Source organism: Sinohyriopsis cumingii, chromosome 6 (genome assembly GCF_028554795.1).
Source record: "Sinohyriopsis cumingii isolate HCF-2022 chromosome 6, ASM2855479v2, whole genome shotgun sequence".
Classification (NCBI taxonomy): Eukaryota; Metazoa; Mollusca; class Bivalvia; order Unionida; family Unionidae; genus Sinohyriopsis; species Sinohyriopsis cumingii.
In genome coordinates, this window is record NC_142966.1 from 128,053,327 (window position 1) to 128,069,362 (window position 16,036).

Here is a 16,036-nt window from a genome sequence, read left to right on the forward strand (position 1 = left end):
TTGGTAAATTTGCATCAAATTTCGTAACTTGATGACATGTGACTTTTTCAGATATTATTGTTTAATAATTAAAGATATGGCTCTTTTTTTGTGAATTATGTGTTTTGAGCTTGTGTTGTTCTTGAAACTGATGCGAGGCATGAACACCTCCCATAGTTACTTCGCAGTATGTTGATAGTGAAATACCAATAGCCGCTTAGGAAGCTGAGCTAGCCACCCATAGCAATAAGCACGTGGGTTCAAGACAAGTAGAATATCTCAGAAACGGCCCGAATGGAAACTATTTTGAATTGCTTCATGCTGTTTAAAACTCCGTGCTTTTTTTCTCCTTCATAAAAGAGCATATGTTGCACTGTGAGCCTCACTTTGTTCTGAAACGTATGTTCGGACACGACAAACACATGTGTGAATTTGGGGTTGGGGTGCATAAAATTATTTTGATATGAACTTCCAGTGATTTATCAGGTCAAATTAAAAATGTTCTTATATTTTATTCTTTTTTATTACAGTTTTCTAAAAACATGAAAATTCCTTTGCACCCTTGAAATAGTTTTATACATTAACCACATCCTTTGCAAGATGCACAGCTATGTTAGTACTGCATTATTAAATTAGCGAATGCGAATGACTCCTCACCTGAAAGGTGGGGAAAGCTAATGTACGAAATTTGTTTTTCCATACTTGAGAAATAAAATTAGTCGCTGCAGTTTTTTAAAAGATGTTTTTGATAAACACCAAATCCGATTTTCACTCCCGTTTATATCGGGTCAGAAAAATGCAGCTCGAGGGTAAAAGTCAGTCGGAGCGATTACCGCAAACGTCTAAATCTCTAAACCAATCGCAGAAAAAATTAATCGGCGTCTCCGTCTTAGTATTACTCTCGTCTGTCGGAGGTAGAGAAAGACCGTGCGTATGCTACTGACCTTCGTCTATATAAATATCGTAAACAAAAGAAAATCGTTAAGGATCATGAAGTAAACAGAACTGAAGATGTTTACAGCTTCAATAATTGCTATCCCTTAGATGAGTAATCAGCATTACACCGATTACTCTGTTCTTTGGAATCGACATTTTGCCTCGAGAAGGTGTTGATTTACCTGTTGTATTTCCCATCACTGTTCACATAAACAACACTTTTCCTTTGCGGACAGCCTATGCATAGAAATTCAAAAAAAAAAACATGCAGCTTACGTCCATGTTCCTGATTTAAAAATCTCTTTTGATTACCTGCCATGTATAAAGTCCTTTTTCTTGGCTTCAAAAAGTTTCTACGCGTATCGGAACGAAAAAGAACCTGTTCCCAGACAACTTCAAAGCAAATTCGCGGTATAAGGATCAACTATGAATCTGTATAGTCGGATGAGAAATTTATTAGGACAAGTATCCTCTGCCACACACAGTTCGCACTTTGCCTTATGTAAAACGCGCGCCAAATTGAACCACCGTCTGTATAAACTTATATTACCGTATACATGTGTATATTACACCAGTTGACATAAGATAAACCAGGATTAAAATATTTCACTGCATTCTGAGTGGACAACACATTGTATATCATGCTGACGGCGTTGATTAATATTATACGTTAACTGAAGCAAAACTGAGAATTTGCCGGTGAGTCTTGAAAAAGCACGTCTCCTAGAGTTTAAGTCGGATGTGTTACATCTGGATTTATGTGGTAAACATTTTCGCCATATTCCAATGAAACAGGTGGAGGCTGGTTCTTATTAGGAAGGGTGACTAAGCCGATGCAACAAGTTTAGCGTTTGGCTTGGTGATTTACAGGGTTTGTCTCGCCTGTAGGAGCAAAGAACGCCGTGGGACATTCGAATGACATAAGTACTGGTCTGAAGTAGTGCATTATGCAATAGACTTGACATGGGTACTGGACAGAAGAAGAGCATTCGATTGTATATTGACACGAGTACTTGACAGAATTATTCAGTTAGTAATATATTCAAACAAATACTGTGCATAAGTAATCAATTAGGTCAGGGGTCTCAAACATGCGACCCGCGGGCCGCGTATTGCGGCCCGCGGTCTATCAAGCCGTACTCTGTGGCCCGCAAAATGATTGGCGTCACAAGGTGTCATCATGGACGTCATTTCAACTTTTTGGGGGGTAGGGGCAAAACCTAATGGGGGAGGGGGGAAACTTGGCGCGCGTGTTAATTTTCGTATATAGGCAACATCAATTTTACATTTTATAGCACATGCAATTTCTTGGGTGTCATAAGAGATAAAGGTGGTGAGGCCATTGGACCAGCAAAATGCACTCATGCGGCCCTCAGGGTGGTTTGAGTTTGAGACCTCTGAATTAGTAATAAATCGTGACAAGTAGTGGGCAGAAATAATCAATTAGTTTTTAGATTCAAATAAGTACTGTGCGGAAGTAGTGCACAAACAAGGAATATATTTTTTATGAGTACTGGACAGTAGAAGAACATTCATTTGTATATTGACACGAGTACTGGACATACTTAACCAATTAGGTAATATATTCAAACTAGTGCTGGGCAAAGTTAATCAATTAGTTAATAAAATCAAATGAGTACTGGGAAGAAACAGTGCATTATATTTTTTTTTTTACGATTTCATTTTGCTTCTATCCTTTCCAAAGATCTTTGCAATATCTATCCATCAGGTACAAATTTCTTTATATATATATATCTGGGCATAGCTTTCGGTAGTAAATAATTAAACTATGGTCAAGTTAAATAATACAAACGTTTGACGATGACTGAAAATTCGATATTCGCCATGGTAATTATCTACTTATAATATTCCTGGACATGCGTACTGCTAGGTCAACGTCTGTCCACTTTCTGTGTCGTGCTGTTTAAATAAAACGCAATAGCAAAATCTCTTTGTCAGTTGTAAAACTATAGTAAATGTGACTCACTAAAATCGTACAGAGACGAACGGTACTGATATAGTGAAATGTTGCAGCTGTTGTGCTACAGTCGACGAGTCTGATGTTTGTTTAGCTGTTGCAGAAATATTTCATCTGCTGCGGTAACCAAACGCAGGTACAATGAGTGTGCTTGAATAAAAAAAAATTGATCGATTTTCGCGTTGTGAATTAAAAAGTGAGATATCGTAAGTACCATGGAAGGTTATTGCGTTATAACCATATCACGAGATGTCTATTTAGCTTTTGCTACGTGATTTGATTTTTCTAGTGAAGAGTATCTCACTCATTGAACTGGGCGACTTATACTATTGCATTATGTTCTTATAGGCTCTCAGCATCTTTGAGAACTGATGTCGTAGCCATTAAACGATGAAGAAAAGTAGAGAGACTAAAAACCCATTCTTGAGAATCTTTCCCATTTTTGTTTTTTATTAGATAAAATCTCTCTTGTTCTTCAGCAACATGGTCAATCCGATTAAAACCATATCACCATTGTCCTAAATGAAAATATGACAGGAACCTCTTAGGGGTCATGTTCCATGTACCTTTGATTTAGCCAACGGAAATACAGCTTTCTAAAATTTGAAAGTGAATCAAATCGTTCGGCACATATTGAAGCTCTTCAGCCATACTGCTCAGTCTATCAAACGGAAGGCAAAAGACTTCATCTTATTGGCTGATAAAATAAGCGATTATGGTAATAACACAAGTCATCAGAACATGACCCCTAAGCAGTCGCTCTCGGATCTTCACATAGGTTTGTTAAAATCTAATCTTCATCTGATTAGTCGTTGTCACGTTTGCTCAGCCCCAGTTCGTACGTCGTGTATAAACTAAGGTATTATTATAAGCTATGGTTGATATCTAAACATTTCCGCAGGCTAGAGTTAATCTCTTACGCAAGGTTACCGTGACCAGAACGAAGATCTGGCATCTTGAATCGGCACAGGCGTTAGAGCGAGTGACTTCCCATCTATGTGTTACAGCTTAGTCGTAAGATCAGAGAAACCCGCAAGGGACCGGAACGTACTCTAAATCTGTCCCCACGTGGACAGACAGCAAGAAGGACTTTGTCCGCTAAGTTTGATTGGATCGAGTCAACGACACCGAATCGGATTTGAGACTGAAGGTGTGATAACATTTTTTATCCGAATTATAACTTCTAACTAGCAAGCGAAAATTTAGTCTCGCCGAGGAAGATTGCAGAGTAATATAGGGTTACACCAGAGAAAGCCACTCGTAATTTGGCGATAAAACTTAGAGAGAAGATTCTAAGGAAAGACAAAGCTTCGTAAAAGAAGGTTTTTGGGTGACAGAAACTCCGGTTCAGTTAAGTCCCGAGTCTCAAAGGGAAGATGGAAGTGAGACTAGCAGAGCAGTTGGGGTCGACAAGTCTAGTCGGGGAGAGTCGAGGAGGTTTAAGAAAAGGAGTAGAGGAGGAGAACGAGAAGGAGGAGGGATATAGAGAAGTCGAGGAGAAGAAGGAATTGGAGAAAGTCGAGAGGAAGAGAAGAAGGAATTGGAGGAGTGGGAGAGAATAATACACAGACGAGTAGAATACAAGGACAGGTGGCAATCTGTCTCACACTACTAATCAAATGATGCAAAAGGATATCACAGGGTTGAGCGGAAGGAGAGCACTTGAGAAATTTGAATCATTTGACTATTGAATTGTCATTAAATTGTTAATCGTTGAATTTCACGTTTTTGAATATTCAATCATTTAAGCGTCGGCATTGCTGACTGGGGGCTCGGAGCTTTACATCTATATTTCACTAATTTAACGTCCAACCAAAATCGAGCCTGGGTGGGACTTCTATGATAATTTTAATAAAAAATCGGGAGCACCCCACCCCAGCCTTAACACACATACCACAGTGGTGGCTTAACAACCCGTCACGCCACACTGGCGGCTTCGTCTGGGATTTGAACTAGACATAAATATTATCTTTACGACCTAAAGTATTAGCTATTAAGAGGTATAAGTGAACAGTTGTGAGATCTTTTATATCCTGTGTAATTTGAAATTTTATGATTTTTCAACTTCTTTATGTCATATTTTGATATTTGCATGCTTGGTAAATTCCAGTTACTTTCAGTAATTGTGAAGCAAGTATCGGGCAAAGTATCCTACCTGAGAAAAGTTAGTCAACAGGTAGGTATTGGGTTAGGAACATGTAACATCTGTCAGTTGTTTAGTAAGTCGAGACCGGGTATCTCTTACTGTTAGTGTCATCATAAAATGGCTACAGAAAGACAGATGATTAAAGAGTATCGCGCCATGGGCTCAGAAGATCTAGGTTTCGAGGGAGTTCACCTAGCAGCTTTAATAGAGAAGAGAATCAAAGAACTGGACAAAAGAGACACAGAGGGATCTGGCCAAGATATCAGCAGACAGAGAGACATAGAAGGAGCATGCCAACGGACAAAGAGGCACAGACGGAGCTGGCCAGGATACCAGCGACCGCAAAAGAACTAGAGCTCGCTCGTGCTCTCGAAATGGAGAAATTAAGGGGAGAAGTAATGACCACCGATAGGGACGAATCCAGTACGAGTTCTGGAGGTAGTTTACGACCGATTATCGACCACCGAATGGTACAGATTTGTAATCCGCGGTTGAACGACAAAGAAGAGTCCATTGACGATTTTCTCGTGCAATTAGAGAAACTCGCTTACGTTCATAAATTGCCGAGCAACAATGGGCGATTAACGTCTCAGACCTTTTGCAAGGTGCGGATCGCGAAGTTTACGATAAGCTATCAGCAGAAGAAGTTGACGACTACAATGCGCTCAAGAAGGCCTTTCTTTGCCATTATAGCCGCCGAAAAGTACCATAAACGTTTTCGGGACTTGACGAAAAAAGCAATGGAAACCCACTCTTACTTCCACACCCGTGTTCGATGGTTATTTGAGAAGTGGATAAAAATGGCTGAAGTCGGAATATCGTACGGCGGATCCGGGGGTACGGACCGACCCCGACCCACTGAGTCGCGCCGTGTGGTTAAGGGAGAGCAGGCAGTCCGTAACCGTCACCCATAGACCAGGACAGGCCTCACCCACGAAAACGGGCCCTGGGGGACGGCGGAGAGATCCGCTGTGGTGCTACAAGCGGTCGAGTGGTTTAACGGGACTCTGAGAAACACGATTAAGAAGCTGTGTGAAGGCCTTCCCAAAGATTGGGATCGGTACATTCCTGCCAGGCTTTTCGCATATCTACCATGCCAATCTCCTTAAGATATACCGAAAAAGAGAGACCGTTAGCGATTTTGTCTTCTCAACGATTGTCACCGAAGACACCGAAGGAGATACGGAAGGTGTGAACGCTGTCCCGAGCTGTCCATTAACTGGGGCTGAGACACTATCGGACGTTGAGTGTGACCCCATGTTGACTGCGATTCAGCGTTCGGAGCAATTTTTGGGGAATAAAATCCCGAATTTATTCTCAAGCGTTGGGCTATCACGTTTGCTCAGCCCCAGTTCGTAAGTCGATGTCTAATCATTGCCACGGGCTAGAGTTAATCTCTTACGCGATGTTACCGTGACCAGAGAGAAGTTCCGGAATCTTGAATCGGCACAGGCGTTAGATCGAGCGACTTGCCACCTATGTGTTGCAGCTTAGTCATAAGATCAGAGGCACCCGCGAGGGACCGAGCGTATCGAGAAGGACACTGTCCGCTAAGTTTGATTTAATCGAGTCAGCTACACCGAATCTGAGAGAGAGAGAGAGAGAGAGAGAGAGAGAGAGAGAGAGAGAGAGAGAGATCACTAACCAATATTGCAGTGTGGCTGCAAATAGCACAACTCAATTCGCTTTAATATTCATCTGCTTTTACATGAGTAACAAAACTTTTGTTTAGAAATAGCTTGCAAAGAACACCATTTTGAATGGCCAAATTAAACCACCAATTAAACAATTAATAAATCAAAATAATATTCTACATAAATGTTTGACTTTAGAAGTGAATGATTCATTCCTTTAACACTATAAGGATTAACCTTTGCTTGTCTTGATCATGTGTGTATTAGCGACTTAGAGCAGAAGTTGTCCAAACTAATGCATCCATATTAGATGGGTGTCCGAGTGTTTATAATTCAGCTTGCAGGTTAGCCACAAATAAAAGTATATTGATATACAGACCGTGTTACCTGGATAAGTCTACATCACTTGCCTTATACGAAGAAACAGTTGATTGTCCTAGTAAATGTGATTATATCAAAATAACGGCCAGAATGTGAAAATACGGTTCTCGGCGTCGACCAGTGACTGATATATGCCACCAATCAGATTTAATAGCATCGTACATCAGTTTCTTTAGAAGAAAAAAAATAATTCACACACTATATGAGAGATTAACAACTGTATCAATTGTAAAAGAAATCTTCTGGTGCAAGCCCCATGTCAAAATGACTTCCCATATAAGAGAAGTGGTAATAGAAAGATTTGTAATGTCTGCCGTGGTGGCCATACTAGATTGAGATCGGGAATATTTTAATTTAGAACCAATAAAACATCGCAATAAGTGTTCTGGTGAAAACCCTGGGTTGAAATGGCTTTCCGTTTTGGAGGATTAATGCTAACAAGATTTTCAAGATGGCTGTCATGTTGACTATAACGTATAATACCTAAATGGGACACGCTACTCTTAATACTAAAATTAAAATGCAGACAAGTGCTGTCCTCTCCACAGTATGTCCTTCATAGACAGATAAATGTTCTTCGAACAATAGTTCTGAAAATGACATTGTTAGACAACCTCAACATAATTTTAAAAAATCTGGCCTTGACAGTTCTTTTTGTTGCAATACTTTTTCTTCATATCATCCCTCTCGCATAAAACGATATACAATTTCGACTCTCTTCCGAAGTTCGGAATCTCCATGTGTTCATCTCTTTACCCTTGCGTGGTTATTGTTATATATTTGCGACATTCAAAAAATCATATATGTCGTTTTAAATCACGTTAGTTTATTGGTTCCTTCATTACTTTATGTATCACATACATCAGAATTTTGGCCTTTTGGTTGTTTGATATTTGTCAATTATTAATTTTCCTTGTAAAATCCGTCTTATAGGCTGGCATGCAGATGAGATTTTTGTTTCCGAGTTCAGAAAATGTATAATCTTGTTTACTTATGTAAGTTAGGTATGTGAGCTATCACATCTTGTTCTTGATTTATAAAGAATAACTCAGATTTGTTTATCACAGAGAAAACACGGCCATTTTTATGCCGACTAAATGGTGTTAACTTTGTAGAATTTATCAATAGGGAGGGTGTTATTTTAATCAAGTATTTTATCAAATCCGCGCTGCTAAACCCGTGAGCGGTCCATTGCACATGCATTAGAATTTGTTAGTTCCAAATTCAAAGAAAGCAAATGTTTTCGTCACTATCGTTCGATACATCGTATACTAGGAAGAAGATCAACCTTTGTTCTTTGTTATTTCAGTGGCGGATTTAATTAGATGATTCACAATTTCATTATATTCTTGTTGTTTGTTTCGTTGTTTTAACTTACAATTTTTATCCAAATTGCACAGATGTAATGGTGTGGCAGAATAGCAATCCCCTTCTTTGGCACATATGAAAGAGACATATAACCTATCATCATATCTGTAAATTTGGCAATTAGCATGTTGTCTTTTTGTGCTAGCCTAGACCTACTAATTAAATGTAAATATAAATTACTTTTGGTAATGAGTTCATTGAAATATAAATGGCAATGCTTAGTTTAGGAAATTTAACTTTAATTACACAATAACTTTTTTACAACAGGATGGTTAGATAAAGTAACTTTTTAAGCAAGTTTTGACGTTAGGGCAATTAATTCATATATATATATATATATATATATATATATATATATATATATATATATATATATATATATATATATATATGTTTTATTTTATTATACTCCGACTCGTGATTTGAAATTCAAAGCAAATGGCATGTAATTACATTGAAACAATATTAAAACATCACCCAATAAGGTTACTGAAAACATATACTACATCCGTTCATGACGAAGAAAGCGTGTTGTCCAGTACAAGCTTGCATGAAATTACTTTATTGTTCAAGTACATTCATAAACGGTTGTATCCCAGGAATGGGCTAAAAACAAGCTAAATATATTATTTTTAACATCCCTCCCCCACAAAAAAATAAATAGACATAAATTGGACCCCCTCCCCCCGCCCAGTAACGAACAGGTTGATTGTGGTCAACAAATGTCTCCACTGCAGACCATTACAGTTAGCAAGAGTTATCCAAGGTTCTTTGACAGCGCTTGCAATTATGGAACAATCGAAATGACAAGGAAAATATAATTTTTATACAATATAGATCGCGTGTTTGTGGTTATATTATGTTGTAGGTGAGGCTTTGTAACTTTGCTATCAGAGGTAAACCTAAAGAGTGAATACGCGGCGCTGAGTTTGTGATGATTCGAAAGATTATGTCTACTTTATGACAAAGCCATGCGGCGCTGTGCTGTATTTCGTTTTAATCTAGAAAGTGATGTAAAAGATATTGAAGAAAATGTATATTTCTACTGGATTTATGGAATAACGGTCGCTTCATTGTGTTTTTATTGGATAAGTAACCCTGTTTAGTTAATATGTAGTAAAAGTTATCTTTAAAAAACTGAAATTAGTATTAGAAGGTGCAATGCAATCTTTTCGTTCCCCAGTACGTGTATTGATCAAATTGGAACCAAGCTTCATTAAAGAAATGTATGTCAGTATGGTCTTTTGTTTTGTTTTGCTTTAAGTCATAAAAAGGTTGCAATGAATTTGTTATAAACAATATTGGTAAGCGCTGCATAAATAAACTGTAGGCAGAATCGCCAGTATACCAGTCTGATTAAAATGGATATGTCCGACATAACGGAGATCTGATTTCATGTTCTGTTGACATTTGATTCCCCATTCAAATTACAGTCTTCACATTTACGAAGGTGAAAAGCATTATTTGCAATATGACGTTTCTAACGATAACTTTCCCTAACACGAAATGCAACACTTTATCTGATAGGTTATTAAAACTATGCGGACCAGAAATTCCAAAGTTCTCCAGAATAGGAACGTTTATAGGTGTATATTATATCTACTTATGAAAAAAATCTTGATTTTTTTAAAATCAGATTGGCAAATATAAGACTGTATTTTTATGATGAATTTATCGTTTGCAATAAATAAATAAAAAACATTAAAGATATATTAGCGCTGATCTAGGCCAATAAAGGACACAAAACCGCCATCATTCTCATAAGATCCAATCTTTCAAGCGTGTTATTGAAAGAAAAAAAATTGGAAGTTTTTAGTATTGTATTAACCAAGGAAAATTTCCGATCTGTTATTGAACCGAAAGTTTAGCAGACGAATATCAAAACGTACGAGAATTTGTCATTGTTCATTCCGTCTTATTCTGTGCCTTGACCAGTTGGTCTTCCCTTATGTGTTTACTTACGTTCGTCCGTCAGCATTTCGTTTCCATTCATAGGTCTGCGGTAGCTCAGTTGGACTCACGGAAACGATACCAGTACATGACAGTCCGAGTAGGCTTCCTCGTAAGTTTTCCATCATTCTTGGACTTCTCTCTAATGATATACTTGTACATCATCACTAGAATTGATGTCTTGTACCACACTGGATATTTTGTCTTCAAGGTCAAGGTCGCAGATCATTATTTTAAGTTTTCCATCACGCTTTCACTTGAGCTCCATAACTGTAGAACCGTCCGACGTTAGTGGATACAATTGTGCAAACTTGTACATAATCACTTGAAGACGTGTCTTATGCAACATAAGGCTATATATCTTAGAGGTCAAGGTCACTGCTCGATATCACAATTTTTTAAAGTTGCTTTCCTTTTGACTCAGTACATTTACAACCATTTAATATTAAGGTACCTAACATTATATACTTGTATATTGCCATTAAAAGGCACGTCAATTATCACATCGGGGTTCTGTCTTGAAGGTCAGGGTTATTTTAAATTTTCCTACTTACTTTCCAATCTACTTTAAAGTCTGAGTCTTTGGATATTAAGGGATAAAACTTGGAACATTTACATATGTCATCTCTGTGTTTCTGTCTTCAAGATAAAGGTCACGGCTGAATATTTTAAGTTTTTCATCGTACTTTCTTTTCCACTATATAACTCTACAACTGTTTGAGATTAAAGGGTAGAACTTAGTATAAATCTATGTCGCCATGAGCAGGTTTGTTGTGTGCAATATCGCTGGTTTTCTCTTCAGGGTCAATGCTGTGGTGTTATATATCATATCAATATTTCATATCCACTCTGTAATTTTATAGCCATTTGAGATAAATGGACTTGGTATAACTTTATATTAACACCAAAGAAGTGTCTGATGCCATATTGTGAGTCATATGTTGAAGGTCAATGTAACTTTTAAATAGTGTATGTTTCAATCACATTTCACCTTCGGCTTTTAGATTAAGATATGTTTAATATAAATTAACAAAGCTTGACGTGCGTATACATCGCCATTTGAAGATGTGTTGCATATAACATTTTTGGTCTTATTATAGATGTCAAGGTCATGGGTCAAGCAATATTTTAAGGGAATTTTGTTGTTTTCTTATGGCGTGGTTTGCTTTATGTCGCAAAAGCTGTTTGAAGTACATGGGATGAATTTTGGTACACTTATGCTTTTGATTTAACAATTCATATATCACTCATCAAGGTTAATGACATTCGTGCATTTTTTACCCTTTCCTGCACTTTTGATATAATACCCTTTGAGATGTGACCATGACATTTTGTTACTTTCTATGCCTGTCCAGTAATTTGACAACTCTGCCTTAAAGGTCATCGTTAAGGTTTATTATTGTTCAACGTTTGTGACCCCACCATGGTAGGCGGGGTTACAACAAATTTACTGTTTTTGTTTGTTTTAGTTTCAGTCTGCCTCTTGTACCAAGTGTTTTTAACTGACTGAAAAAAGCTAGAATCGGTCAATATCAGTGGGACGAAAACGTCAATCAATACCATCTATATAGATTTATGCTTGAGCCCGGTATTACATTTTATTGGTGAATTCCAATACTGAATATAATCACTTCGTCAATGACTCCAAGAACAAGTCAAACAAACTCTCTCCAGGCTTAAGTCTACTTCTTAGAGCCCATAGCTCGAATCGCATGACGTTGTTCCAGAAGTGTTCTTGGCGTAGAAACCGTTCGGAGAATTACCCATGCCGATGTCAGTATTACGCTAGCAATTATGTCTCTTGCCAGTCGCTTTCTTCTTACCTTTCCTGTCTTTTTGCAAAGTGTGGTGAATATGCAGAACAAATTGTAAATTTGAAAAGAACGGTAGGGTATGCTTTACAGCAGTCATACGTTACGATCTACGATTCGTTATTTCTTGAGCTAATAATGACCCGGCAAAGTTTCTATAAACTGGATTTCTTACGTTTCAATTCAAATTATTTTTCACTGACTAATAATACTGCAGAAAAATAAATAAATATAATGTCATTTCAAACACAGCTCCGAAATTGCATAACATGGGAAGATAATTCAATATGTCTCCATGCACTTGACTAAGTGACGTACTTGAAAGTTTTACTCGAATTTATTCAATTTTAAAATGTGTATGATATTTTACTACTATTACTACTACTACTATTACAAATACAAATAAATAAATAAATAAATAAATAAATAAATAAATAAACAAGTCTTGTCACTAACACCACCTTGCTCGACAAATATCTCGTTATTGTTTTGTGGGATGGAGGTATAGTTGGAAGACCTGCCACGTTTATTTAAAATGAAATGGCCAAAATGATTATTATAACAACTCTTAGAAAATAAGACAGAGATGCATTCGATAACATCGCAATAGAAAATCAACATCGAATTCGTCGGGGACTTGTTCTCATGAAGAGGAAGTGTGTGCCTCTTATCACCAGTTTACCTCGAGATGGGTCTGAACGCATCTCTCGTGTCATTTTATGTGTGCTGGACTGGTATTTTTGTGTCTAACGTTTTATCAGACCCACTGTCCCTTCTCGGTCTCAGCATAGTTCCGTTCCGTCTTAACCAGATATGCAGTGTTTGTATCGCGTTGAATAAACTCATAGAGATATGCAGTGTCTATCGTCAAACATACATACATACATACATACATACATACATACATAAATACACACACATACATTCATACATACATACAAACATACATACGTGATGTGATGTGATGTGTGATGTGATTTTGATTTTTAACGTAGCTTTAACAATTTTTCAGTCATATCGCTACGATGTCTGCAATGTGGCAGTTTACAGTGATGTCTAGCACTGGGACATCATGCCGCAGACATGTAGCATGATGTCCCACCCAGTCACATTATCCTGGCACCGGGCCGACCAGTCCTAACACTAACCTCTTAATGCTGAGCGCCAAGCGAGGCAGCTGTTAGTACTATTTTTGTAAGTCTTTGGTATGACTCGGCCGGGGATCGAACCCACGACCTCCCGCATCCGAGGCGGACGCTCTAACCACTAGGCCACCGGAGCGGTCATACATACGTACATACATACATACATACATACATACATACGTACATACATACATACATACATGCATACACACATACATACATACATACATACATATATACATACATAATACACGCACGCACACACACAGACATACATACGTACGCACGCACACACACACACACACACACATACATACATACATACATACATACATACATACATACATACGTACATACATACATGCATACATTTTCTAGTAATTTACAAATAGAAATAGCCTCAAGCAGGATCTCATCTTTCGCGGCGAGTAATGCATGATTTTCGAAAAGCACATGTACTAGTCGATCGCGAATTCCTGTATTTCGCGAATATATTCAGCTCGCTTAAATAAGTCAGCGCAATAACATGTGATATACAGAAAACATCTGAGACACGCATTACCTTTCCGACGGTGACAACAGTGGCAACAGCGGTGATCATGTTAAAGTATGCTGTTACAGTTTTCGAAAATCTCTTCTCTTTAAACTTTGCTGTAATTAAATAAAATGTTGGCATTCTGTTTCTATATATCTGCATCTTTTGTTTTTATATACTTGGAGATCCTGATTTGATTACGTAAACAGATATATTCTTTATCTCAACTCCGTTCTGAGGCGAGACACCGCTTTCCGCAGAAATCTCGTTTCTCGTGTCCTATATTATATTTAGTTCAGATGTTAGGTCCATAGCTAAGCTAGGATAATTGCCCGTCAAAGGAGGGGGAAACAAAGTGGAAAAATATAAATATTAAACAAATTTGACTGCGCGAGTTTAAAAGGTTTGAATATATAAAATGCAAAAAAGTAATATAAAAAATTGGGATGACGCCGCGAGCTTAGAACTCGCAACCTCCTGTTTGGCACCCGGGGCACAAGGAAAGAAAGATAAATGTGGGTTCCTAAGTATTCGAGTTGGGGTCTAACTATATACCAAAATATCGAACCCAGCTTGGTACGGTACTTTGATGCGGAGATGTACACTATATTTTTTTCCACGCAGCGAGTAAATGTATCTGATACGAGTCTTCAAATAACATTTAGAGATGATGTACACTTGAATCCAAGGGCGAACACGGATGTTGTCCGGGGTTGATAAAGCTTTCGACAAAACACTTTCCGTCAGAACGAAAAAAATCACCAAACGAACCTGCATCATGTTGGATTGGTTTGAAATTATGTTTTTATTTGTTTGTTTTGTTTTGTTTGTTAAATCTTAATTCCTGTAACATTCAAGTCTGGGTTTACAGATGCCTACACAATATTTCGGCGGATGGCTGCACGACTCAATACTGGGGAATGAGGTAGGAAGGACTGTTTTCCATATTAAACGCTTGTCTTCAAGCAAGTATTTTAAGTGGGGCGTATCGCCATACACTAGTGAACGTGATCTCCCCACTGTGTATCTGCTTCAAGGAGAAGGTCGCTAAGCACTAGTTATCGTTATAAGTACTTATTTTCGGAATGTGATACACTTTTTAAAGATAAAAAATAGAATAAAAAACAAAGAATTTGATGGGGGGAAGAAAAAGGGTTGATTGCCATTTAGACTGGTAGACAACATACAGCTAGCCTAGCTTGCTAGCCAGAGACTGGAAATGCAAGTTAGGCCGCCCAGCCATATTTAATAGGAAACATTTGGATTTTATAAGGTTTTAACTCTAAAATATATAGTGGATTTTATAGCGAGAGTATAAGAATATATATATATATATATATATATATATATATATATATATATATATATATATATATATATATATATATATATATATATATATATATATATATATATATGACGTATATATAATGACGTGCTGTTATTACCAATTGAATATTAATACATTTAAATAATTTTTATTTTTAACAGGACTTCAAACGCGTTATTCACAACACCATACCGAGGAAATGAGAGCAAAGTGCCGTTCCCAAGGACACACCGAGGCATCCAATCCAAGCTGGCCTGGACAGGTATAGCATAGCAGCCATTATATTACGAGTCCGATGTTCTTCCAAATGAGCTACCGGGGCTCCACGTATGACCATATAGCTCTGGGAACTAAAAAAAGCACCAATGTTTAGTACATTCTTCGTCATGATGTGCCTTTTATAGTCCTTTTTTCCCTGAAAAACAGGACCTGTACTTAAAGTGCTTCTCCTACGAAAAGGAGAATTTTTGTTATAGGAAAATGTGTACGTATAAAAGGAAATAAAAGGATTTTTATGGATTGATACAAAATAAATGGATGGCTTGAGACCCTAAAGTGTGTAGATACGTAGATATATATGTACACAGTTAAAAAGGTAGGTAAAAACGGAGAAACATGTACTGACAGACGGACATATGTTAATAAATATATAGCGGTGGTTGTTATGGTTTGAACGCCATTTTCAGCATATGAAATAGATGGAAAAAGTGTGAAAGATAGAACAGTAATGGATATACAGAAAAAAATGTATGTGTTTGTAAGTGTGTCCTGGATTTAGGGTGACACATAAATGCAAAGACAGGTGTACAAAATGCAATAAATAAATGAATAAAATAAGCAACG

At 37.5% G+C, this 16,036-nt stretch overlaps 1 long non-coding RNA gene across 1 annotated transcript; it reads left to right on the top strand.

Moving 5' to 3' along the window:
- The first annotated feature begins 14,523 nt into the window (after positions 1–14,523).
- On the top strand, positions 14,524–16,030 carry LOC149797924 (uncharacterized). The gene is made up of 2 exons (XR_016421919.1): positions 14,524–14,788; positions 15,355–16,030. It is a non-coding gene; the product is annotated as an uncharacterized LOC149797924 (long non-coding RNA).
- Positions 16,031–16,036: the final 6 nt, after the last annotated feature.